At 35.4% G+C, this 18,142-nt stretch overlaps 1 protein-coding gene across 1 annotated transcript in view; it reads left to right on the forward strand.

Annotated features, from left to right (window-relative positions):
* Adgrl3 (adhesion G protein-coupled receptor L3) overlaps positions 1-18,142 on the forward strand; it is a 748,011-nt gene that overhangs the window by 717,285 nt on the left and 12,584 nt on the right. The window lies entirely within an intron of this gene.

Genomic DNA, 18,142 nt, shown 5'->3' on the forward strand with positions numbered 1-18,142 from the left:
CAGTGGGTTAACAACAAAGATGACTGTGTGTCTACTTATAAACCAGCTCGAATCGCTAGGCTTATGTCTAAAGACACATTTATTCCATAGTTTAAATAATCACATTTGAGAGAGTCCTCTTTTTCCCCCTTTTTGCAAGCTCCATTTTGATGGAGAAATTTGGAAATTTTAAATTTACTCCGTTAAGAGATGCAATAGTAACAGCACAGAGTGTATTCATTGCAGAAGAGGACAAGACCTTTAAAATGGACACACTGTATTAGGTTTTTTATGGCAATCTCAAAGGAAATTTTTTGTATTAATTGTCTTCCATCCCTCTGACTTTTTCTTTTGTAGTCATCTGACACCCCACACTACCCCCACTGCATGCTCAGTACCTTCATGCCTCATCTGTTAGACAGGTTTTACACTATTTTTGTTTTCATTTTTTTCAGCTTATGGGGGAAATAAAGACAAAACAAATTTTTTTCAAGAGAGCAATCTTGCACTAGCAGTTTCTTTTGTTTCTTTTTTTGTTTGTTTTTGTTTTGTTTGTTTGTTTTTTGAGGCAGGGTTTCTCTGTGTAACTTTGGAGCCTGTCCTGGAACTTACTCTGTAGACCAGGCTGGCCTCAAACTCACAGAGATCCATCCGCCTGCCTCTGTCTTCCTGAGTGCTGGGACTAAAGGCTTGCGACACCATCGGCAGGCACTACCAGCAATTCCTAAGCAAGAAGCCCCACTTAGAATAAAGCTCAAATGAACCTGCCAAGTTACATTTTCTGTAATATAGCCATGGGTGTACTTTATGAAAGTCTACATACTAGCCATCAACAAATGACAGATCAAACTGAGAAGAGCTGAAAGTGGGCTTAGCCAGTTATCCATAATCTTTAAGTTGTGTGACCGAAGAAAAGTGTGTTGGGCCAGGGCACATGTTAATCTGAAAGCCATTTCAAAGCAACTCACAGATCATTCCATTTTAGTCAGCTGATGTGAATATTTTCTTTAAGTCCATGGACATTTTAATTTGGAGAAGAAATACTAGCATTAGAAGTAATTAGTTTTCCCTGTGTCGTGGCAATACTAACCCCCTAAAGTGGTTTAATCCACCAATGATATATATATATATATATATATGGTAATTAAAATATCGCTTTGTGGGGGCATATCTAAGGCAGCCTTGGAAATATGAATATTGTCTGTGGACTGCAAGTACTTGTGTTTGATTTGAAAACAAATGAAAACAATCACAGAAAAAGCAGGTTTCATGGAAAATGGAAAAACGACTTTAATTCAGCTTGTTAGTACTCTGATATTGACACCTCCCTATATGATACTTTGTGTTTCATTATAGGGAATTTGAAACAGGTAGCCTCCCATTTCTACAGGGAACAGCTTGAAGAAATCATTTGGATACATAAACCCATGTAGAAGCCCTTTGCCTATTATAGGTTCACTTTGCTGTTGCATCAGGATGAAAGGGTCATTGTAGACCCCTTATACATCATAACTGGTGTGCTTCAGAACTAATTAGGATCCCCAAGTTTTCAGAGGGAGGAAGTCTCCCTTCCCTATGTGTCTCTGATTAAACAAAATAAAAAGTGAGTAAAGAACTGACTGTTCATCATATTAGTAGAAATTTGCATATTCATTTAGTCTTGTATATACCAGCTAGATTAAGTCCTGAATCTGACACTTCCTCCCACCCACCATTTCATGTAAAGCCACTGACCTACTAATACTATTAATTTTTCCCTCATTCTAGAACCTTTTGTTGACTCTAGGTTTTCAGCACCCTATTGCATATTTTCCATGAAATAAATTTCTATCAAATAACTCAGTGTACATACATAGCACATTGTTTAGACAATTGCAAGAGAAAATCATGTAAATGAAACAAACCAATTATTGCTTCCTAGTAAATAATATTTTTATATTTTACACTTGAATTTTTTTTCCTTGTTGCGGTCTTAAGTAGTGTGATACTTTGTCAGGGCACTAGCTAATGGACCTCAGGTTTAATTGGTTCTTATATTGATGGCTTGTTGGATAGCCAATATTGCTAATTGATAACATTTATAAGTAAATACAAATTCAGAGAAAAATTGATTGTAATTCAGTTAAATTTTATGGACATCATTCTTTGTTTTTATATAGTAAATTTGAACACATGAGAAATAAATGTCCAAGTCTTATGTTAGAATAGTCTTAACGAGTAAAAAGAATTGGCATGAGAACAATTATATTACAATAAAAACAATCAGGGAATTATGTTAAACAAAATCAGGTAATTAAATTAGTCATAATTTCTTATTTAAAAAGTCCATGGTGGCTCTAAATTTAAACATAATATATGATGTGTACTGTTTTAAGACCACCAGTATAATTTTAAAAATTTACACAGTAAACTAATATTTTAAAAACTAGATCTTTAATCCTTAGTGTTAACTTAGTGTGATGCATCCCCTGACTTTTAAGGTAACATTAAAAATTTTATCAGTGACTAACTGAAGTTTTTTAGGAAGAGGAAACAAAATAGCTTTTGTCTGAAGATCAACTCTGAACTAAATTGTACCCACTCCATATTAAAGAAAATATGTAATTTTTGGAGTCATTCTTTAGTACTCTATCAAAATCCTATTATTTTCAATGTTTAGGGAAGACATCAATAAAATAGGCAAACAAACAAAAATCACTTTATAAGTACACATCAATTTAAAGAGTCAAAAATAAACAAGCCCAAAACCTGGTTTTAAACAAGTGTGTGTTGTTTAAAACAAATGCCAAAGCTTGTCACTTAAACAACTACCATGCATTGCTAATTAAAATTTAGATTTCCCTGTGTCAAATTTTAGGAAGCTGAAGACACAGAAAGGATGCAAACATATGGAAATACGGGCTTTGGAGCTTTTTTGTATAAATGAATTCTATGTAAGAATTTACTTGGAGTTCATAAAATAGACTCAAAGGAGTAAACTTAGTTTTTTTAATCAGAAAATTTGTCTGTGTTAAGCAATCTGAAAAAATGTTTTTAGATATCTATACCTTCATTTGTAATCCAAAAGTATCAATAGTTGTGATACTTGCTTGTGTCCTGGTTAAGCCATAGGGGGTATCATGTTTGCTTCAAAAAGGAAACTAGTCTTTTAATTTGCACCTGTCCATGTGTTTACACAATCTAATTATTTTTGTAAGTTTCATAGGAAGTAACTTTTTAGTTATTAATTTTGTGTTTTTTTCCCCAATTAGCCAGGTAGTTACTATAATTTTGTATATTCTCATTTTAAGTAATTAGCTTATCCTTTTTTTCAAAAACTAACAAAAAAAACATCAGTTTGCTGCTAGCACTTTTAGGTTAATATTAAAATGTTTTACCTCTGAATATACTTTTTATGCTTTAACTGTCTTAACAGTATGTCACCTGTATTCTCATTTAATAAGTTTCCTCTCTCCCATAGAGCATAGTAAATATAAGCAGAAAACTAATTAATACGAAGATGTAAGGAAGAACACATGGACACCAACCTCTTCCAATACTCTAGTCTTTTAAACCATAGCATGAACAGAAGGAATCAGAACCAGGCTGGCATTGCTAAATAAACAAGACCTACATTAGAATTCTAGAGAAAAGATTTCCAGGGAGAAGGGGTAAAATCACTTGCAACAATAAAAAGCTTTTGCACCTGATATTAATGATGTGGTAAGAAAAAATTTAATTCCCCGAATTTTCATCATCTAATACCACAGAAAGTACATCATGCTTTTAGTGCTTTCAAAACATTTCTCATCTGGTTAGCTCTTGTTGCAAAGAAATTTCAATACTTCGTAAATGTTTCTAAAGTATAAGCATTTTGCCTCCATTCACCTTCACTCTCGGATCTTCTGACTATTGTGCACCAACACACTTAATGCGACTGGTAGTTTTCTGATTTTAAAGCTTCAGTCTCTCTTGTAAACAGTGAATTGATATTAGAAGTATGTACATTGAAAGAAGTAATGGCCAATCAATATACTTATTACAAAATAATTCTTTATATATATTAGTATTATTGACTTAACAAATTATTGCCATGCTTAAAGTCTTACTCTCATGTCCTACTCAATTACTCTAGTCAAGTTTACACAATTCTGCAGAGCTGTACATGTGTTGGACTGCTAAAATACCTAGCAACGCAAAGCAGGATCCCCAGTGCTTCTTTCATTCTAGAACGGTGAAGGGAAGATCTTGAAGAAAGAGGGAGTTAACTAGGCTGCTAAAGATCTGAGTTAGACATTGTTCTTTAGACCCAATAGCTTTACATTAGAATGCTGTAATTGTTGATCTAAAGAGGAGGATGCACAGAGTCTACTTAAGTTGGAGAATTTAAATTTGTTTTACTGGCTCAACACTGCAAAAATTCATGGCACATTAAACAGAAAATACATTCAAGAAACAGATATAAAATAACTTTGTAAAGCTTAAAAATTACTCCCCCCCCCCGCACTCCACTCTGAACCTCCCCCTACCCCCCCCCCACCCTGGTGGTTGAAACCAGGCAAAATGATCCTGACAACTTGATTGATTGACTTCAAAAGATGTCTCACTAAATTAGTGTATCAGTGATATTTGGGAGTGGTGGGGTGTTTCAGAGCTGGAACATGGTAGATAGGACATTGTGGCCTCTTATGCTAAAAGCTGACTATCACTCTATAGTGTTGTTTCCAGTGTCTCTTATTTCAACTCTTCCCAATGGTCGATGATTGGATTGATATTTTGAATCACGAAAGACAAGGAAAATCACTGAATGTTGGTTTTCATACCCCAGTGGAGAGTAAAAATTTCCTTTGCCATCCAGAATAATAAAAGATGTTTTGTCTTGAAGAGCTGTACTGATAGCAGGATGTGTGTGTGTGTGTGTGTGTGTGTGCTTTGTAGAAATGTCTCCTTTATGTATTCTAACACTGATGTTAATATTCTAACATCTAATATTTCCTGTAAACTATAAATTCAAAAACAGTAGAACCAGTTTGTTCTCCCTTGGCTTCTATGAACAAATTGGAATAGGACAGACAATTGGGAAAGTTTCCAAATTGTATTTCTTAACAAGATTTAAATTTAATTCCTGATACACGTCTCTTAAAAATAGTTTAATTCCAAGACGAATAACTAATAGAGCTATTGTCCTCACAGGAACAATCATATAACTATTGCAACTTTGGTCTCATAGAATTCTCCTATATTCACATATGACACTATTCTGACCATGCACAACAATAAAATTTCAAGTTATTGGATTCCCCCCTTGTACAAACTTTTTATCTTTTTATTATTGCTTTGTACAATCACATGTAAAATCATGAGCTTCAAAACTCAATAAAATGTCAGTAAACAATCAGTGATGTAGTTACTGTTGTCATATGGAGACTTTCAGAGCTTTGGTGTTGAGGTAGTGTTTCAAGCTATAGGATAAAACCTAATAATGTATTTCCTGTGTCTCTCATGCAAAAACTCTACCAACCTTCCCTCACATACTGTACATAAAGTAGGAGGACTTGCTTTTCCTTTGTTTTTAAAGAAATGTTACTATTAGAACTATCTGTTAAACATTTGTCATCTACAGGAAGATATATTTGATTCATTTACTTTTTGACCTTGAAGCTTGCTATCCAATATATATATAATGAAAGTTAGCCTTATATCTTCTGTATCATCTTAATTTCCCTCATTCAAACAGAATCATGAGAACCAATCATGGAACCTTGAGTCAAAGTAGATTTTTCAAGCTCTATGCTGTTACATGCTATTCTTTGAAATAACAGTACAGTATAGATTAGTAAGTACTTTGAATTACACAATAGAAATTATTTGATTATCATTCCATGGCATCTGAGATTTTTATTATTTTTAAATTATTATACTACATCATGTAAATAATCACATGCAAAGAAATTAACCCATCCCCTTTCTATTTTAATAAGAGAGGTGCAGACACTTAAATGAAATATTGAATAAATATGAATCTCAAAGATTTTGCAAAACTTATTTCACTGGGCAGTAAAGTGCACATATAGAAGGCTATTGAAAACAATCTATACTGAAGGGACACAAGCAAGTGCAATAGGCCAGCAAGGTTTCTTTACACCTTTCTACCCATCAAGACATTCCATAGACAAGCCTGCCTTGAAATTTGATCTTGTCACTTATCAGTTCTATTCTTTTGAAAACATTTTAAGAGCAGGGTCTCCCATCTTTAAGTATTGCAAAAGTAATTCTTATGTGTTACATGAATTTCTAGACAAAAGTCATCCTGAAAATCAAATGAATTCTGAGTTAATTATAAGTAGAGCATTTGTGTCTTTGATTCTATTAGGTTCTTGCCCCTAATGGTTATATAATAGCAATATGATTCTAATGCAGATCAAAGCTCCACTCTGGTTCATATGACAGGCTTATGACATCATCAGATCATGTGGCATATTTCTTAGTGTTCATATGCTCACTTTTTCAGAATTCTGTCTTTACTGAATAATAAACACTTTTATTTTTCAGTGCAATAATAGATCATTTAGATCTTCACTCAGACTTATCTAATTATAAACAATGGTTTGTTGTTTAAAAAATATCTGGAAGATGTGAAACTAAACAGATTTTCTTTACTATAAAATATTAAATGCTATGCTGCCTACGTGTTATGCTGCTTCCTAAGATTATTTGATCAAGAAATCCTCAAAGTCACTAAAGAATGATATACAGATGATCAAATGATTCACTGTGAACTCATTGGGAGCTGAATATTTTGTACCCAAGTAATGTATGTCAGTGAAATACTAGGGTGTGACTCCTCTAACATTAACTGGCTTTCCAATTTATGAGAAACAATGTTATAAAAGTGTGTCCCAAATGTTGGCTTCCAGTTTCTAGGTGGAGACAGAAAAATTTAGATGAATGTTTCTAACCATAACCATTCTTTGAAAATAGCATCTTAATTTCTAATATCAAATGTTCAATTTGGTTGCAAAAACTGAAGACAAAAGTGTAGTATATTCTCCTTTCAAGCGTTTCCCCTTTTATAAAGTGCATAAAAATAAGGTGGCAATCTTGTCAAAATGAATTTGACATGTTCTAGTTCATGAGTGTATCTCAGGTTCTAAATTGTAAGCATGTGTTCTGGGGATACTCAAGATAGTGTCAAGATTCTGGGAATTTTTCTGCTTTCTGTATGTTACAAATTTCCCCCTTCAAAAGTAGCTACTTTTATATACTTATAAATATATTACAGGCAAAGTTTCTAGATATTGCTCAATTTTACCAGAAGTCAACTGTAAATGTGGTTGGAAATAAATACAGGATATGTCACTGCAATAGTATCAGGGGTAAAATCCTTACTCTGCCACTGTACTAATTAAGGTTAAAAATGACATAGGAAAGTTGGAGAATATACACAAATAAATGTGCATGTCTTCAGGCATATGCATGATATATATGTACATACATACACAACATATAAGTATGTGTATTTATGTAATTGCACAGAGTTGGTCACCAGCTGTAAGTTCTGTATTCTGTGGATCAAACAAACGGCAGATGGAATGTCGTTGAAAAACAGTGTATCTGCCCTGAACATGCAGAGACATTTTCCCTAAACAACATGGCATAATTATTTATATAACATTTACATGTACTAGCTACTATGAATAAACTAGAAATTGTTTTAAGTTTACTGAAGGATGTTAAAGTTACAATCAAATATTTCACCATTTTATATTAAGGATTTATGCACTTGTTGATTTTTAAAACCAGCATAGCATTATAAAAAGATTCCAATATATATTGAGGTGAGGAGACCAAGTGTATAGTTGCTTATTTGCATACATATATAATACACTATATATTATAATACTATTTGTATATGAAATAAAATGTATATATAGTAATTGCCCTTTATGAAAATAGTCTTGGTTAAATGATATTCCTATTCATGGTTATCTAAAACACACCAAATATAATTAATAAAGATAAACCAACTAGTTTGACCATAAGAAAGAGAATTATTTGAAGTGTAACCAGAGAGGCTTGTGGGACTTTTACTTATCTGTAAAATGAAGAATAACCACACATGTAGGTAGAGCAAAAAGTAAGAAGTAAAAGAATGCCTCGAAAGCTAACTAATTTCTTTTTTTTTATTTTAATTTTAAATAGCTTGCTTCACATATCAATTCCAGTTCCCTCTCCCTCCCCTCCTCCTGCATCCCTCCCATCCTCCACCCCCCCCCCCCCCAAGCCTCTCACCCTATCGCCACTTCCTTCCACACAGGGAATGTCTAGAGTCTGTCGTTTTACTCAGGGCAGGGTCCAGGCACTCCCCTAAGAGTCCAGGCTGAGAGAGCATCCCTCTTTGTGTTATGGACACACGAAGTCCGCGTGTATGCCAGGGATAAACACTGATCTACTGCCCAGGGCCCCATAGGTTGCCCAGGCCTCCTCACTAACTCTGACACTCAGGGGGTCTGGATCAGCCCCATGCTGGCCTCCCAGCTGTCGGTCTGGGGTTCCAGAGCTTTCCCTTGTTCAGATCAGCTGTCTCTGCTGGTTCCCATTCTTTGCTCATCGCTCCTCTCTCTCTGTCACTGGGTTCCATGGGTTCAGTTCAGTGTTTAACTGTGGGTGTTTGCCTCTGCTTTCATCAGTCACTGGATTAAGGTTCTAGGATGATTATAGACATCAAGATCATTATCAGGAATGGCCATTTAAGGTGGTCTTTCCACTATTGCTTATGCCAGTTGATGTCATCCCATTAGATCAATAGAGGTCTCACTAGGGCCAGATCCCTCTTCCCCCTATTCTACCTCCCACTCAACCTTCCTGTTCCCCAATGACATACTCTCTCTTCTTCTTCTCCCCCTTTCTTCTTCCCAGCTCCCACTTCCCCCCACCCCTCGCTGTGTTCCCAGTCTGTTCAGAAGATCTTGCCTCATTCTTCTTCTCTGGGGTACCGTGCATATCTCTCTTAGGTTCTTTCCTGTTTCCCAGACTCTCTGTCAGTGGGAGTGCAGACTGGCACTATCCTGATTCATGTCTAAAATCCATATATGAGTGAACATACATACCATGTTTCTCTTTTTGTGACTAGGTTACCTCACTCACGATGGTTTCTTCTAGCGCCATCCATTTACATGCGAATTTCAAGATTCGATTGTTTTTTTTTGTTTTGTTTTTTTATTTTTTATTTTATTTTCTTTGCTGAGTATTACTCCATTGTGTAAATGTATCACATTTTCTCTATCCACTCTTTAGTTGAGGGGCATCTAGGTTGCTTCCAGGTTCTGGCTGTTACAAATAAGGCTACTATGAACATAGTGAAGCAGATATCCTCATTGTATGAATTTGCATCTTTTGGATATATGTCTAAGAGTGGAATTGCTGGTTCTTTTGGTAGATTGATTCCCATTTTCCTGAGGAATCTCCATACTGATTTTCAAAGTGGGTGTATGAGTTGGCACTCTTTAGCTGCTCTTAATATTTTCTCTTTATTCTGTAGATTTGATGTTTTGATTATTATATTGCGAGGTGACTTCTTTTTCTGGCCTAGCCCATTTGGTGTTCTGTAAGATTCTTGTATTTTCATAGGCATATCTTTCTTTAGGTTAGGGAAATTTTCTTCTATGATTTTGTTGAATATGTTTTCTGTACCTTTGAGCTGTATTTCTTTGCCTTATTCTATACCTATTATTCTCAGATTTGGCTTCTTTATGGTGCCCCATATTTCCTGGATATTTTGTGTTATGGATTTGTTGGTTTTGAGATTTTCTTTGGTTGATGACTCTATATCCTCTAATGAGTCTTCAACACCTGAGATTCTGTCTTCTATCTCTTGTATTCTATTGGTGATACTTGCATCTGTAGCTCCTGATCGTTTACCCAGCTTTTCTATTTCCAGCATCCCCTCCTTCTGTGTTTTCTTTATTGTTTCTATTTCAGCTTTAAATCCTTCAACTGTTTGGTTGTTTTTTCTTGGTACTCTTTATATTCTTTGAGACATTTGTTTATTTCTTGAATTTTTTAGGTCGCATTTTTCACCATTTCATGATTTTTTGTTAGTTTTTTCTCCTATTTCTTTAAGGGAGAGAAGGGAACACTCCTCCACTGCTGGTGGGAGTGCTTCGTCTATGTAGTGCTTTTCAGGTCTTGCTGGCGTTGCTTCTAGATTCTGGGTGTCTGCTTCTGCTTCCATCAACTACTAAATGAAAGGCTCTTGGATGGCATATAAGGTGGTCATCAGTCTCATTATCCGGGAAGAACATTTAAGGTAGCCTCTCCACTATTGCTTAGATTAATTGGGGTCATCCTTGTAGATCTCTGGACATTTCCTTAGTGCCAGATTTCTCTTTAAACCTATAATGGCTCCCTCTGTTATGGTATCTCATTTCTTGCTCTCCTCTATTTTTCCCCTGCCTCAGTCTTCCTATTCCCTCATGTCTGCCTCTCCCCTCCTCTTCTCCCTTCTCTTTCTTCTAACTCCCTTACCCCTTCCCCCATGCTCTCAAAAAGCTCAGTATATCTTGTCCCTTTCCCGTTCTCTGGGGGACCAAGCAAGTCTCCTTTAGGGTCCTCCTTGTTTCCTAGCTTCTCTGGAGTTGTGTAGGCTCGTAGTCCTTTGTTCTATGTCTAAAATCCATATAGGGGTTAGTACATACCAGGTTTGTCTTTTTGTGACTGGGTAGCTCACTCAGGATGGTTTCTTCTACTCTCATCCATTTCCCTGCAAATTTCAAGATTCCATTGTTTTTTTTTCTGCTGAGTAGTACTCCATTGTGTAAATGTGCTACATTTTCTCTATCCATTCATTAGTTGAGGGGCATCTAGGTTGCTTTCAGGTCCTGGCTATTACAAATAAGGTTGCTATGAACATAATTGAACAGATGCCCTTGTTGCATAAATGTGCATCTTTTGGGAACATGCCTAAGAGTGGAATTGCTTGGTCTTATGGTATACAGAGTCCCATTTTCCTGAGGAACCACCATACTGATTTTCAAAGTGACTGTACAAGTTGGCATTATCACCAGCAGTGGAAGAGTGTTCCCCTTTCTCTGTATCCTCTCCAGCATAAACTGTCATTGGTGGTTTTGATTTTGCCCATTCTGACATGAGCAAAATGGTGTCTCAGAGTTGTTTTGATTTGTATTTCCCTAATGACTAAGGATGCTGATTACTTTCACAAGTGTATTTCGGCCGCTTTAGATTCTTTTATTGAAAACTCTCTAGTCCTGTACCCTATTTTTTAATTGGATTATGTGATGTTTTGGTGAATAGCTTCTTGAATTCTTTGTATATTTTGGAAATCAGTCCTCTGTCAGATATGGGGTTGGTGAATATCTTTTCCCATTCTCTGGGCTGCTTTTTTGTCTTGTTGACTATGTCCTTTGCCTTACAGAAGCTTCTCAGTTTCAGGAGGTCCCATTTGTTAATTGTTGATCTCAGTGTCTGTGCTCCTGGTATTATGTTCAGGAAGTAGTCTCCTGTAGCAATTCATTCAAGGGTAGCTCCCACTTTCTCTTCTAACAGGTTCAGTGTGGTTGGATATTTGTTGAGGTCTTTGATCCATTTGGACATAAGTTTTGTCCATGGCAATAGATATGGATCTATCTGCAGTCTTCTACAAGTCAGCATCCACTTATGACAGCACCATTTGTTGAAGATACTTTCTTTTTTCCCTTGTATAATTTTAGCTTTTTTTGTCAAAAATCAGGTGTTTGTAGGTGTGTGGGTCCATATCAGGTTTTCAATTTGATTCCATTTGTCTACCTGTCTATTTTTGTACCAAGACCAAGCTGTTTTTAGGACAATAGCTCTATAACAGAGCTTGCAGTCAGGGATGGTGATGTCTCTCGATGTTCCTTTACAGGGTTGTTTTGGCTATCCTGGGTCTTTTATTTTTCCATGTAAAGTTGAGTATTGTTCTTTCAAGGTCTGTGAAGAATTGTGCCAGTATTTTGATGGGGATTGCATTGAATCTGTAGATTTATTTGGTAAGATTGCCATTTTTACTATGTTGATCCTACTTATCCAAGAGCATGGGAGATCTTTCCATTTTCTGTTATCTTCTTTAATTCTTTTCTTTAAAGACTCAAAGTTCTTGTTATACAGGTCTATCAGTTGTTTGGTTAGTGATACCCCAAGGTATTTTATGTCGTTTGTGGCAATTGTAACGAGTGATGTGTCTCTGATTTCTTTCTCAGCCCCTTTATCATCTGTATATAGTAAGGCTACTGAATTTTTTTGTGTGTTAATTTTTTGTCCTGCCACTTTGCTAAAGGTGTTTATCAGCTGTAGGAGTTTCCTGGAGAATTTTTTGGGTCACTTATGTAAACTATCATATCATCTGCAAAGAGTGATAGTTTGATTTCCTTCCTTTCCAATTTGTACCCCCCTTTGACCTCCTTTTGTTGTCTTATTTTGCTCTAGCTAGAACTTCAAGTACAATATTGAAGAGGTATGGAGAGAGTGGACAGCACTGTCTTGTCCTTCATTTTAGACGAATTGTGTTGTGTTTCTCTCCATTTAGTTTGCCTCATCTCATCATTCTCAGTTTGGCTTTCTTGCCTAACCGTATCCTGTCCAGTCAGCATGTTTATTAAGCCAATCACATTCACATTAAGCCAATATACATTCACACAGTGTAAAGGAATATTCTACAGCAGAAAGATTTCAAAATCATCAATTGTTTTTAAATTATGAGACAAAAATTAAATAAAATATTATGTCCATGTTGGTGAAGATTCCTTATGTATTTCAAACCACAGCACAGCATGGTATTAAGGAAAAACCGGTGCAACTAAAAAGTGCAACCCACACACTGAAAGTGATCTTAGTTATAACTCACTTTAAATTTAAGACTTGTGTCTGAATTCTCTTTGTATTTTGAATGAGAAAAGTTAATTATTTTTTATACTCTTGCTGACAGGAATTGAAAAGAGATTACATATATATGGCATTTATATGTAGCTAGTTAAATTGGGTCAAAAAATTAGCATACTTTCAAATGTTGAAGAAAAAAATAAGATGTATTAAAATATATGTTCCTTGTCTTATCTATTATCCTTCTTAACAATAATGCATTTTTGCTTTCTTGAAAGTGTAGCACAATGTAATTTCCATAAGTCCATTGTAACTTGTGAAAATAAAGTCCTTTCATTTCCTGTGATGTAGAGAAACACAAAGAGGAGAAATAAAGTCATAGAAAATATTAAATAGTTTGCTTTTAAGGGTAGTATTTTTTAATTTTTAAATTTTAAGCATAATTTATTATTCTTCATATATTGCCTAATAAAATAGTAAGCAAATATTATAGTTGTGACTGATATACAGATTAACTGCCAAAGATAAAAATAATAATAAATGCTATCATTTGATCCTTAAGTGAAAGATAGAAATAGTGTGCAAGAAGTAAATGTCAAGCCTAATACATGACCCTGTGAAGGGTAGAATAGTAATGATTCAGTTTTACTTATTACTGACTCTATTTTAAAAGACTTTGACCTTACCTCTATTTTCTGTCTTTGTTTAAGGGTCAATAGAATAGTCTGTTTAGTATTTCCCAGCCTTCCCTTCATGAGAATTATCTCAATAAATCAGAATCTCTTGTGGATTTCATATATTAGCAAAATTCAATACACACATTGATATACTGTGCAGATCAGGGTGAGTAATAAAGTTAACTATGTATTAACTGTTAACATTTACATTATTTATGCTTACATGGCCCTACATATAAAGAAAAACAAGCAGAAAGCATGCCTCAAATGATCAGAATAGAAAATATACAGCCAATTAATATAGTTAATTCCCTAAGTATGCTTTTCACTCAGTTTATAAAAATTGAAAATTTCTTAAATTAACCATCTTTTAAACCATCTTTTTGTAATTTAATTCTTGAAGAAAATAAGTTTCTCAATGTGATGTTCCCATTATTCTTGAGGGAAGAGGAAGACAGTTACTAATTTGATAGCAAGAAAACTCCCAGACAAATATCAGAGGTATTTACACAAAACAGAAGTGCTCCCTGTAAATTTGAATTATCGGATCATATACAGTGTCTTGATATCTAGAACAATGTCACAACTATTCAAACCTTTTATTCTTTAAATGTGATACATCTGTAACTCCAAAGAATGAGGTCACTGCTGAGCAAAGTTCAAGTTTCATTACTCAAAATACATATAATGTCTTCCTTGACATTTTACTTCTATGTGGCACTCAGTTTAGATTAATTAATTTAGATTATGTTTCAGTAAACTTAGAAAAGAAGTCTTAAAGTTGTTTCAAATAAGAATCGCTTGCAAGATCCCATGACATGTTAAAAATAACCAATAATCACTAGACAAAAGAAGAAAAGATGCCCTTCTTCTTGGGGTCTCACAGCTACTGGTATCCTCCATTACTTCTTAGCAATAACACATAGAATTGATACATCTAAAATCTCAGGCTACTTACTGTATATCTTTCATCAATAATTTGAGTAGAAAATAGCTTTTCATTCATTCCCATGACAACTCCTGATCATCTGACTGTGCCTATATAGAGTAGACAACAGAAGGTTATCTTTATGGATTATTTGTGTCTGCCAAGTTGAAAAAAAAGAACACCATTGGGAAATAACCAGTTTGTGTCAAATGTACCTCATCCTTGATACACGGGTTGTTGATAAAAATGCCTAATATTCATCACTTTTAGAGTACTTTGACTTGAGTTTTAGACGGTCTTAAGTAAACTTTTCTATCAGTTGCAATGTGGTAGGAAATAACTTAAATGATTGCATTCAGTCTTTCTTGTCAGACTTTCTTTGGACTGCCAGCCCTGAAATAATAACATGGAGGCTTATTTTTAATAATAAAAGCTTGGCCTTTAGTTTAGGTTTATTCTCAACTAGCTCCTATAATTTCAAGTAACCCATTTGTATTAATCTATGTTCTGTCATGTGGCTCATTACCTTTCTCCATAATGTATGTCTGTCTCCCTCTGTGACTTCCTGGACAATTCACTAACCTAGATTCTTCCCCCTGAGTTCCTCTCTCTGCCCAGAGGTCTTGCCTAATCTCTCCTGCCTAGCTATTCATCATTCAGCTTTTTATTAAACCAATTACAGTGACACATATTCACACAGTGTGATAAAATATCCCACAAAAATGATAAATATTATTTTATATAATTCCCTTTTCTTCTCTCATGAGGTGGTTTTCTATTTTTATTATTTTCTGAGTGAATTTTAGCTCTATTTTATTTACCAAAGCTCCTGTCTCTATCCAATCATTACCTCTATCAGACCACTTCCAGAAGTCATAACCCCCCATGTAGTCTAAACACTGCTGAATCTCATTGCAATACAGGATCTCCTCTCTATTTTAATCTTTTTTCTACCCATAAATCTCATCCTGTCATTATTTATTGTTTATCTTGGCATTTCTTCTTTTCCTCTTCTGTTTCTATGTCATACAAAAGTCATATTATCTGCATTTACTGCTCTAGATTTCTGTTCCTTTGCTGTGGTCTTTAAGACACCTTTGTTCAGTTCTTAACAGCTTTCTTTTCTAGGTCATTTTAATTATCTCTCTTGTTCTCTCTACCTACCATCCTATGCTATCTATCTACTTTTTGTGTCTGTGGCTAGTAAACATCCAAAGAGTTGAAGACCCTAAGACAATGACATCAATCATTTAACCCTGTGCCCACACAAAACAAATGTCTATTTGAGCTATAATTCAAGAGTTGTTAAGCTTTGATCAGATTTTCCTAATCACTGCGTATTTTTTGTTTGTTGCTGCTGATGTTTTGAGGTTTTTTTTCTTGTGTCTTGGCTTAGCTATTAAATGCCTGCTTCTAAAAGGCTTGCATTGTGGAAGCTTATAGAACTTGTGGACATTATCAAGAGCTGATTAAACTGAGGATTCTGACCTTCTCAATCAGTTAACCCACTCACTCTCAGGTTCACAATTGGGTGTCATTTTTGAATGATGCCAAAAACTTTGGAAGTTGTGGCCCACTTGGCAGAAACACTACAGGCATGTGATTGGAAGCTATACCTTGTTCTCAGTACCTCTTTCTTGCACTATTCTTCCCAGACACCTCAAGGTAAGCAGTCTCTACCATACATCCCTCTCATGATAATTTGTGTTCTGTCTTAGATACAAAGCTATGGGTCTGATTGCATTTGGGCTGAATCCTTTGAAACTATGACACAAAACAAATCCTTCATCCTTTTAAACTCTTTCTCTTAGATAATTTTACAGCAACAAATGCAGCAGTAAAACTGGCTGACACATCATGCTAACACCCCCTACTTCAGTGCTTTACATGAATGCATCCTGTGTGGGATAGTTTTTCCCCTCACTGGGGTATGCCAAGGAGGGTTTGGCTTAAAGTATTGGAACAAGGCTAAAAATTTGTAGAAAATAATTAATAGAATTATAAGTACTTTAATGGTATCAGTGAAATTTGTTCACTTATTAAATCATGAAGGAAATGGCAAGGCTTGATTTAATTGGGAACCAGGACAACAAACACAGTAAAGATTGTCTGTATTTCTTATTTCAGTTTCTGCCTGTCATAACCTCCCAACCTCCCACTTACTGAGAGACAGTGTTTTTTTTTTTTTATCAGTGAAGTGTATAGGTTTCAAGTCTGTACTGCCTGAATGAAAAGTCTGCGTGCCCCATTTTCCAGTCGCTTGATTTTGAACAAGTTTTTTTTTTCTGTACTTTAGTTCCCTTGTCCATAAAATTGGAGTGGCAATGAAATCTACAGAATGGAATCACTAGCATAAGAAAATGAAACCACTAGAGATGAAGGTTTTTGAGAATAGGGTCTAACACATAATACATGTCTAAGAATCACTACCTTTCCATATGGATGTAGCAGGGCATCTGCCTTGTGTTGACAAACATACTTTGAAGCAGGTTTAGACTCCCTATCAGATAGCTCTGTGAGAATACAGACATACTCTTTCCTACAACCTTTGGACAAATTACAAGGAAGATTCAAATTCATCATGCTTGCTCTTTGTACCTTGCCCTTGACCACTGTTCTCCAGGGACTGTACATCATGATCAACTCCCCCTAGGTTTTGTTCATTTCTTCTATTAAAGCTGTCACAGTATGTCAGGCAAAGCATGACAGGGAGTGTGGGCAAACAGTATCAGTTCTTATAACCAGGCAATTTGCTGAGCCCATAAGACTAGGGGATAGGTCTTGTGCATACCTGAGGCATGTTTCCTCTTTATTTTAACTCCTTATCTTTACTCAATTTCATTACTGTCTCAAGAGTGAAGTGCTCCAAAGCAGCAGTTAAACTCACATTCCAAAGCTACAAACTTCCCTTGTTTGCAATTGTTTTCCCATTTCTTCTTAATGAGTCTAAATGGAAAACAGCTGAAACTCAGACCTGTGTGTTCAGGTGTTCTCTTATTATGGCTCTCTTATTCCAAAGAACTGAATTCAGTCTGTAACTTTAAAATTTTCAAATACAAAAATACTATCCTTACATGTCCTTGAGAAGATAATTGGCTTTGATGAAAACCCTTTTGCTCAAGAAAGGGTAGAGATGAAAATGCTGGTAGGATTAATACAGGATTAGCAAGGGATTCTACAAAAGCCCTTATTCTTACCAAGCCTGAGGGCATGGGACTGAGGGCTGAATACCAGTACAATATATGAAGCTAAGTAAAAGATCAGTGAAGTAGTCATGAATGGCACCTTGTGGCAGAAACTGTCTTCCCATAAAACTGGTGAGACTCCCTCAAAGTATACTACACCTTGCACCCAAGCACTTTATTTAAATATGGACTATTGATCTTATATTTAAACATGGAAATAGGCACACACACATCATGCATATGCATAAATGTATACACATTATCACTCATGTGTATCTGCATATACACAAACATGTGAACTCAAGCATTTCTAACATTTTCCCCAAATGTTAGAAAGTGTTCAGGAGAACTGAGTGAGCACAGTACACTAGAGTCCCCATACGTCTGACTCTAGTGATAATTTTGTGGCATTTCTTAGTTGTTTGTGAAAGGATCAGACCCTCACTCAGTCCCCTGCTTTGTCAGCCATGACAGGCTACAAAAAAGACATGTAGGCCTCTGACACAAGGAAACTCCAGATCCTCTGGCCTCCCGGA

This window comes from Mesocricetus auratus, unplaced genomic scaffold (assembly GCF_017639785.1).
Source record: "Mesocricetus auratus isolate SY011 unplaced genomic scaffold, BCM_Maur_2.0 Super-Scaffold_100006, whole genome shotgun sequence".
In the NCBI taxonomy this organism is placed as follows: domain Eukaryota; kingdom Metazoa; phylum Chordata; class Mammalia; order Rodentia; family Cricetidae; genus Mesocricetus; species Mesocricetus auratus.